The sequence below is a fragment of the Salvelinus sp. IW2-2015 genome, unplaced genomic scaffold (assembly GCF_002910315.2).
Source record: "Salvelinus sp. IW2-2015 unplaced genomic scaffold, ASM291031v2 Un_scaffold741, whole genome shotgun sequence".
In the NCBI taxonomy this organism is placed as follows: Eukaryota; Metazoa; Chordata; class Actinopteri; order Salmoniformes; family Salmonidae; genus Salvelinus; species Salvelinus sp. IW2-2015.
The window spans coordinates 401,000-409,543 of record NW_019942601.1 but is presented as its reverse complement, the minus strand read 5'-3'; the positions used below and the strand labels follow the sequence as shown (position 1 = coordinate 409,543).

Sequence of the window (8,544 nt, the reverse complement as noted above, 5' to 3'; positions counted from 1 at the left end):
GTGTCAGGCAGAGTACCTATAGGAATATGTACCTTGGGACTGGTGTCAGGCAGAGTACCTATAGGAATACAGTGGGGCAAAAAAGTATTTAGTCAGCCACCAATTGTGCAAGTTCTCCCACTTAAAAAGATGAGAGAGGCCTGTAATTTATCATAGGTACAATTCAACTATAAAAATCCAGAAAATCACATTGTAGGATTTTTTATGAATTTATTTGCAAATTATGGTGGAAAATAAGTATTTGGTCAATAACAAAAGTTTCTCTCAATACTTTGTTATATACCCTTTGTAGGGTATATAACGTTTGACAGAGGTCAAACGTTTTCTGTAAGTCTTCACAAGGTTTTCACACACTGTTGCTGGTATTTTGGCCCATTCCTCTATGCAGATCTCCTCTAGAGCAGTGATGTTTTGGGGCTGTTGGAGGGAGTTGAAAGTCCATGTTGCCCAGCAATGTCAGGCAGAGTACCTATAGGAATATGTACTTTGGGACTAGTGTCAGGCAGAGTACCTATAGGAATATGTACCTTGGGACTAGTGTCAGGCAGATGTTGCTGTTCATGTTTTCTCCCTTGTTCATGTTTTTTTCTTGAGTGCGATTTTTAAAGCAGGATGATATCGGCTAGACTTTTGGTGATTGAGACTTGTTCTGTACTTGCATGTACAATACTCCATGTTCAAATAGCTAGAGACATGTATCCACATTTGAAATGTTGTTGTATAGCCCAGTATTGTGGATAAAGTTGACCTTTTTAAAAAGAAAAAACTTAAATAAGTGGAAAAAAGGTGGATCGATAGTTGGACTCCACAGCAGGGTACCACAAGCTTTTGCCTCGGGGAAGATGTGTGCAGTGTCTGCTGGGAAGCTGACTGACTGTGACAGTGACAGACAGTGTGGCCATCACTATGGGATTGCAGTACAAATTACCCCCTATTTCCTATATAGTGCACTATTGTTGACCAGAGCCCTGTAGGGTGCCATTTTGGGACTGGGGGGTGGGGGCTCTCTGTACTGCGGAGGGCTCTCTGCACTGCGGAGGTGAGATGATGTAACGATATGATAAGAGAAACCATCTCTGGAATAGGTGGTCGTATATCAGTGCCGGCGTTTGTCAGGCTAGGTGCTCCACCCTAGGTAGGCCTGAGATGCTTTCCTTGTTGTCACTGTCTTCATACAGGGTTCAGAATGGTTGAGGAGAAGCTTCCCCTAATACCTACTGTTCTTGCAGTTCTTGGTGCTTGTCTCCTGGATCAACAGCAAGACGCCGACAGAGATGGTCACCTCAATTTCGAGTTCTTAGGAAACTATGCAGTATTTAGTTTTTTTTGGTGTTATTTCTTACATTGAAATCTTAAGTCTTATTACATACAGCCGGGAAGTACTATTGGATATAAGAGCAACGTCAACTTACCAACATTATAACCAGGAATACGACTTTCTTGAAGCGGATCCTCTGTTCGGATCACCACCCAGGACAATGGAGCTAATTCCAGTAGGCGATCCAAAACAACTATGCCGCATAAGGGGCAGACGAAGCGGCCACCTGGCCAGGCTCTGTAGACGTGCACACCGCTCCCGAGTATATTACTAGCCAATGTCCAGTCTCTTGACAACAAGGTAGACCCAATTCGAGCAAGGGTTGCCTTCCAGAGAGACATCAGCGATTGTAACATTCTCTGTTTCACGGAAACATGGCTCTCTCGGGATATGTTGTCGGAATCGGTTCAGCCACCGAGCTTCTCCATGCATCGCACCGACAGAGATAAACACCTCTCTGGGAAGAGGACAGGTAGGGGTGTATGCTTCATGATTAACGACTCATGGGGTAAACATAACAACATACAGGAACTCAAGTCCTTCTGCTCACCCGCTCTATAATTCCTTACATTCAAGTGCTGGCCATTTTACCTCCAAGAGAATTCTCGTCAGTTATAGTCACAGCTGTGTACATTCCCCCTTAAGCAGACACCAACGCTGGTGTTTGTGTCCCTGGAACGCTGGTGTTTGTGTCCCTGGAACGCTGGTGTTTGTGTCGTTGGAACGCTGGTGTTTGTGTCCCTGGAACGCTGGTGTTTGTGTCCCTGGAACGCTGGTGTTTTTGTGTCGCATTGGAACGCTGCTGTGTTTGTTGTCGTTGGAAACGCTGGTGTTTGTGTCCCTGGAAACGCTGGCTGTTTGTGTCCCTGGGAACGCTGGTGTTTGTGGTCCTGTGGAACAGCTGCTTCTGTGTGAATGCATGGTCTGTGTTGGAAGCTGGTGTTGTGTCGTCCTGGAACGCTGGTGTTGTGTCTGACGCTGGTTTTTTCTTGGAACGCTGGTGTTGGTAGTACGTGGAACGCTGGTGTTTGTGTCCCTGACGCGCTGGATCGTTTGTGTCGTTTGACAGAAAAGCTGGATCCCCTGTTTGGCTGTCCCTGGAACGCGATCGGTGGTAAACTGTAAGTCGTATGGACGCTACAAGGTGTTTTTGGTCGCTCAGTCTGGAACGGCTGAGTGTTTGTGCGTTGGTTAACGCTGGTGTATATTGTGCTCAGATTGGAACGCTGGTGATCTCACAATGTGTCGTACATAGCGAACCGCTGGAATGTGATTCATAGTCGTGGAACGCTTGGTGTTTGTGTCGTTGAGGAACGCTTAGGTGATTTGTGATCGTACTTGGAAACGGCCATTAGGTGTGAACCATTTGTGTCGTTGTAACGGCTGGGTGTTGTTCGTATGAGAACGCTGGTGTTTGTGTCGTTGGAACGCTGGTGTTTGTGTCGTTGGAACGCTGGTGTTTGTGTCGTTGGAACGCTGGTGTTTGTGTCCCTGGAACGCTGGTGGTAGTACAACAGATGGGTCATTTTAACAAAAGAGTGTCTTTTAATATTTTAAGTAGAAATTGCACCAATATAGAATTTTAAAAGCTGGTTATATTAAATCACGTGCTCTTTTTAATATAGACCATATGGAGAATTCAATAAATCAGATTTGTATATGAATAAAGACTTTGCTAAAGTGACAACATTTTAGCAATTTGACATTTCCCTCCGTCTACTCTCTGTGACTTGTTGGAAGGTTTTAACCCACTTAACCCCAACATTTGTAAAGACCTAGTTATCTTTGTTGCTTTGACAGTCAGTTTTGAAGATTATTATTTATTTAATGTGATTTAATGATTAATTTATTTAATGTGATTTAATGATTAATTTATTTCATGTGATTTAATGATTAATTTATTTCATGTGATTTAATGATTCATTTATTTAATGTGATTTAATGATTAATTTATTTCATGTGATTTAATGAATCATTTATTTCATGAGATGAATGAATCATTTATTTCATGTGATTTAATGATTCATTTATTTCATGTGATTTAATGATTCATTTATTTCATGTGATTTAATGATTCATTTATTTATTGAGATTAATGATTCGTTTTATGTCTGTCCTTAATTTTTAAGGTCAACCCTGTTACATGAACTGAATTCTTGTTTTTAATATATGGTGAAACTATTCATTTAAAAAAAAAAAAAATTATATGTTTTTCCAAAGAAACATTGAACATCCAAATAGTCAAGTCATACAGTAAAATCAGGTGTTCTGGTTCCACTGTGTTTGGTGGTAGGAAACTGAGTGGGTCGAGCAGAACACGTCCAACCGCGTTACCCATAGATAGAAAGACTAGAAATGTTTGAACAATTTCAATGTTTTAGTGCAGCTTGCATTCACTTGCCACTCCCTGATGCACATAACAAGCTTCCATTCCCCCTGTCACAAGGGGATTCATAGCTGATTTAAGTAGAAATTGTCCAGCCTGTTACTTTATTTGGCACTTAATAGGCACTTACTATTTTTATTTAACATCTTGAGATGGGAAACCATGTTTTTATGAAGTTGAACATCTGTTCTTTATGACAATGTTAAAATTAGATCAAATCAAATGTTAAATTTTTTTTTTTTTTTTTTTTTTACCAAGTTACACTTCTCAAAAGGCACTNTTTTTTTTTTTTTTTTTTTTTACCAAGTTACACTTCTCAAAAGGCACTGAATTGGTGAAATTACCCTAACAGAGGCCCGCCAGCAGGATGCCGGGCAGGATGCCCGCAGGACGACTGCTCTAAGCAACAGAAGCACCCCAAACACACTTGCCAACGCTGCTGAAAAATAATCCTAGGAGAAAAACTGTGCACACACTGACAAGGCCATACCTGTAATTAACTTCCATCAGACTGGGACAATGGAAACAAACTTCACTTGTAATTACGCCTCCTCTCTTCAATGTTTTCATCAAAGGCTTAATCACCTGGAAACCGGTTTGTGCGCTGCGAAGGGGCAGGTTTGTTTTAGATAATTAAGCCACGCTAACGAGAGAAGACTTGCGGTGCTCGGCTCGCTGGCCTGATGAGCCCCCCGCCCCCCCCTCCTTTTTGATTTTCAGAGAACAGAGCAGTTATTCTCAATGCCTGCATGCAGTTTGTAGTGCAGTGTAGTTTGGAGAGAGTAGTGTAGTGCAGAGAGTGCAGTTTGGAGAGTAGTGCACTGCATTGTGTAGTGCAGAGAGTGCAGTTTGGAGAGTAGTGCAGAGTGTTGACAGTGTAGTTTGAGTAGTGCAACAGTGAGTATGCAAACAAGCAGAGTGGGAGGCAGGAGCTGAGTTGAGCCTGAACGGAGCCTGGGGACTTGGGACTGTGGAGGACAGACTAGACAGCAGCAGCTCTTTTTTGACGTAGCCGTTTCTGAACTTCTGAGCCTTCTGCAGTGTGTTCAGACCGCCTGCTAGCATCATGACCCAGTATGATCTAACTTACAATGTGAGAGAGAGAAGGAGAGAGCAGTTATTTTGATGTGGCAGTTTTCCAGCCCTCCTACCCTCGGACTGATTTTGCTACCATGACCAGCTGGTGATACAGAAATAGTTTAGACCCCTCAGGTCTCAGACGGCTGTGGTGCGAACTGAAACAACTATCCTCTGTTACAGGATGATGGAGACCTTGGTCTTAGGACAGCTCTTAACAGAGAGACTAGCTTCACATCCAGGCGGCTCCCAGGTTGATGTATGGTGCCTTGTGAAGCTGTGATCAATAATGGAACCTAGTTATTTTATGCACCAGTGGGCATCTATTTACTGTAGAGGAAGGATGGGTCAATTACCAGCTTTGTGTAATTACACCGTTAGTTTGTACAGGGGCCAGCCACCAGCGGAATGTGTGAACAGTCCTGTCTGTTGTCGTTGTTAAAACATGCCTGTCCTTTACCCTCTCTATCTACCCCCCCCTCTCTACCCCCTCTCTCTCTACCCCCTCTCTCTATCCCCCCTTCTCTCTATCCCCCTCTCTCTATCCCCTCTCTCTATCCCCCCTCTCTCTTCCCCCTCTCTCTACCCCCCTCTCTCTACCCCCCTCTCTCTATCCCCCCTTTCTCACCCCCTTTCTCTATCCCCCCTCTCTATATCCCCCCTCTCTCTCTATCACACCTTCAGCGAAAAACACTGGGCCAAGTAACTGACTATAGCCTGTTTATCAGGAGCACTTGTCATAGAAGATGGAAGGCTATTGTGTACACGTCCTGAGGCCCCCCCTCTCCCTCTGCTGGTACACTGTGACTCTCCAGTCTATCCAGCAGCATGCTCTGTCTTCATCCTTTAGTCCCCCAGAAGCCTCTATTTATGTGAAACCAGATCATTGTATTGCTAACGACCATTGCCTAATGTTGGCACAATAAATATTTTCTGAGTGTGAACCTGACCTTCCTTTTGTCTCCCTCCTATAAGAACGTACCATCGCCAGACACGAGGTGAGGGAGTAGAGCAGCGCCACACAAGATGGCGTACGGGACACACCGCCGCTGGCTGAGGCAGAGGACGTGGTTATCATATATAATAGAGTTCCCAAGACGGCGAGCACGTCGTTCACCAACATCGCCTACGACCTTTGTGGAAAGAACCACTTCCACGTTTTGCCATCAACACCACCAAAAACAACCCTGTCATGTCCTTACAAGACCAGGTGAGAACATAGCTGACACCTGCCACTTTATAAACGATCCTCCAACGAGAAGCATCCCCAAGCATTTAGTAGCAGGGGGTGTTGAGCAGGGGTGTTTGAGCAGGGGGTGTTGAGCAGGGGGTGTTGAGCAGGGGGTGTTGAGCAGGGGGTGTTGAGCACAAGGGGGTGTTGAGCAAGGGGGTGTTGAGCAAGGGGGTGTTGAGCAAGGGGTGTTGAGCAAGGGGTGTTGAGCAAGGGGGTGTTGAGCAAGGGGGTTTGAGCAAGGGGGGTGTTGAGCAGGGGGTGTTGAGCAGGGGGTGTTGAGCAGGGGGTGTTGAGGGGGTGTTGAGCAGGGGGTGTTGAGCAGGGGGTGTTGAGCAGGGGGTGTTGAGCAGGTGTGAGCGGGTGGTTGAGCAGGGGGTGTTGAGCAGGGGTGTTGAGCAGGGGGTAGTTTAAGGCAGGGGGTGTTGAGCAGGGGGTGTTGAGCAGGGGGTGTTAAGCAAGGGGGTGTTAAGCAAGGGGGTGTTAAGCAAGGGGGTGTTAAGCAGGGGGTGTTTAAGAGTCCTATGTAATAGAATGATGTCAGCATGATTTGGAAGGTAAGGAATTCGGCATGTACTTTCACAAACGTCTTTTTGAATCCATTTCAAAAAGAGAATTTTCTAGGAGCCACTACAGTACTAATTTAAGGATTTGTTGGGAAACCTGAATACAAAATCTGTCTCTTTACCCCTCCTGCACATATTGACCCTTGTATTGCCTCATCAAGCAGCTGGTCAGAGAAACAGTCTGGCTGTGTCCTCACAGCCCTGACGTGTTTAGTCTGGTCTGGCTGCGTCCTCACAGCCCTGACGTGTTTAGTCTGGTCTGGCTGCGTCCTCACAGCCCTGACGTGTTTAGTCTGGTCTGGCTGTGTGCATTTGTATTCCTGACTGTCACTGTGACTCCTGTTGAGAACGCGGAGAGCGAGCAGGAGGAATGCCTTGGAGCCTCTGGCTAGAGCCGTGATAGTGTTAGTTCTGTCCTCTGCTCTGCCAAGGTAATAACCTGTCTGTTCTCACAGCAGTCTCTTCCCTGTGCAGACGATACGACATGGGTGGGGAGAATCTGAGCGTTGTTAAATGTCACCTAGATAGATGAGAGAAACTCGTAGCCACAAGGGACTGCAGTGTGGATGGCACATAAATACAATTCAATGTTTGATGTTCTTTTTAAATGTATCTCTTTTGGATAAGAGTGTTACCCCAAAATAAGGAATAGGAACGTTTAACAAAACGTTTCAGTTTGAAGAAGAAGAAGATGTTAATGGGGACAAGAGGGAAGTTGTTAGACGTCTGTCTGTCTCATTTTTGTTTTTTTATTTTATCTTTTTATTTAAGTAGGCAGGTCAGTTAAGAACAAATTCTTATTTTCAATGACAGCCTAGGAACAGCGGGTTAACTGCCTTGTTCAGTGGCAGAACAACAGATTTTTACCTTGTCAGCTCGGGGATTTGATCTTGTAACCTTATGGTTACTAGTCCAACGCTCTAACCACTAGGCTACCTGCCACTCTAATGTACTTGTCCTGATGTCTGTGTCAGACATGTGTAGACGACATAGATAACAAACTAATCAGCTTGTGCGATTAGGACTCTTGATTTGTGCTTCCAGGTGCGCTTTGTCCGTAACGTGACGTCTTGGAGAGAGATGAAGCCCGGGTTCTACCACGGACATGTGGCTTTCCTGGACTTCTCCAAGTAAAACCCTCCATTACATTCTTTACTTAACTGATATCCAGATGAGTAACAAACACATTTTATATGACACATGAGGAAGGTCTTGACTTGGTGCTTTTTATTTATTTATTTAGTTACTAATGTAAATTGTTTTTTTTACTGTTCTCATCGCTTGTATACTTCTCCTACTGTGTGGTTATCTTTGCTCTTCATCTTCTCAAAACGTCTGCTGCCACCATGTGGCTGAAAGTGGAACTAGTCCTGTATTTGTGAAATGCATTGGGCGTGAATCAAAAGCACCAAAGAGGTTCAGCTATTCTTTTAGCAGTTCACTTCTAACTATTGTCATTAGGTGTTCCCCTAACTATTGTCATTAGGTGTTCCCCTAACTATTGTCATTAGGGACAGGTACACTACTGTTCAAAAGTTTGGGGTCACTTAGAAATGTCCTTGTTTTTTAAAGAAAAGCAAAAAAAAATTGTCCATTTTAACATAACATTGTTCAGAAATAAAGTGTAGACATGGTTAATGTTGTAAATGACTATTGTAGCTAGAAATGGCAGATAAAAAAAATAAAAAAAAAGGAATATCTACATAGGCGTACAGAGGCCCATTATCAGCAACCATCACTCCTCGATGCTATAATCGCTGCCAAAGGTGCTTCAACAAAGTACTGAGTAAAGGGTCTGAATACTTACGGAAATGTCAAATTTCCATATGCACCGTATATTCCTAACTATTGTGATTAGGGACAGGTATATGCCTAACTATTGTGATTAGGGACAGGTATATTCCTAACTATTGTGATTAGGGACAGGTATATTCCTAACTATTGTGATTAGGGACAGGTATATTCC

General features: G+C 44.0%; 1 pseudogene; it reads left to right on the top strand.

The window, feature by feature from the left end:
• The window catches only part of LOC112068790 (heparan sulfate 2-O-sulfotransferase 1-like), a 74,772-nt pseudogene that overhangs the window by 62,176 nt on the left and 4,052 nt on the right, over window positions 1–8,544 (top strand).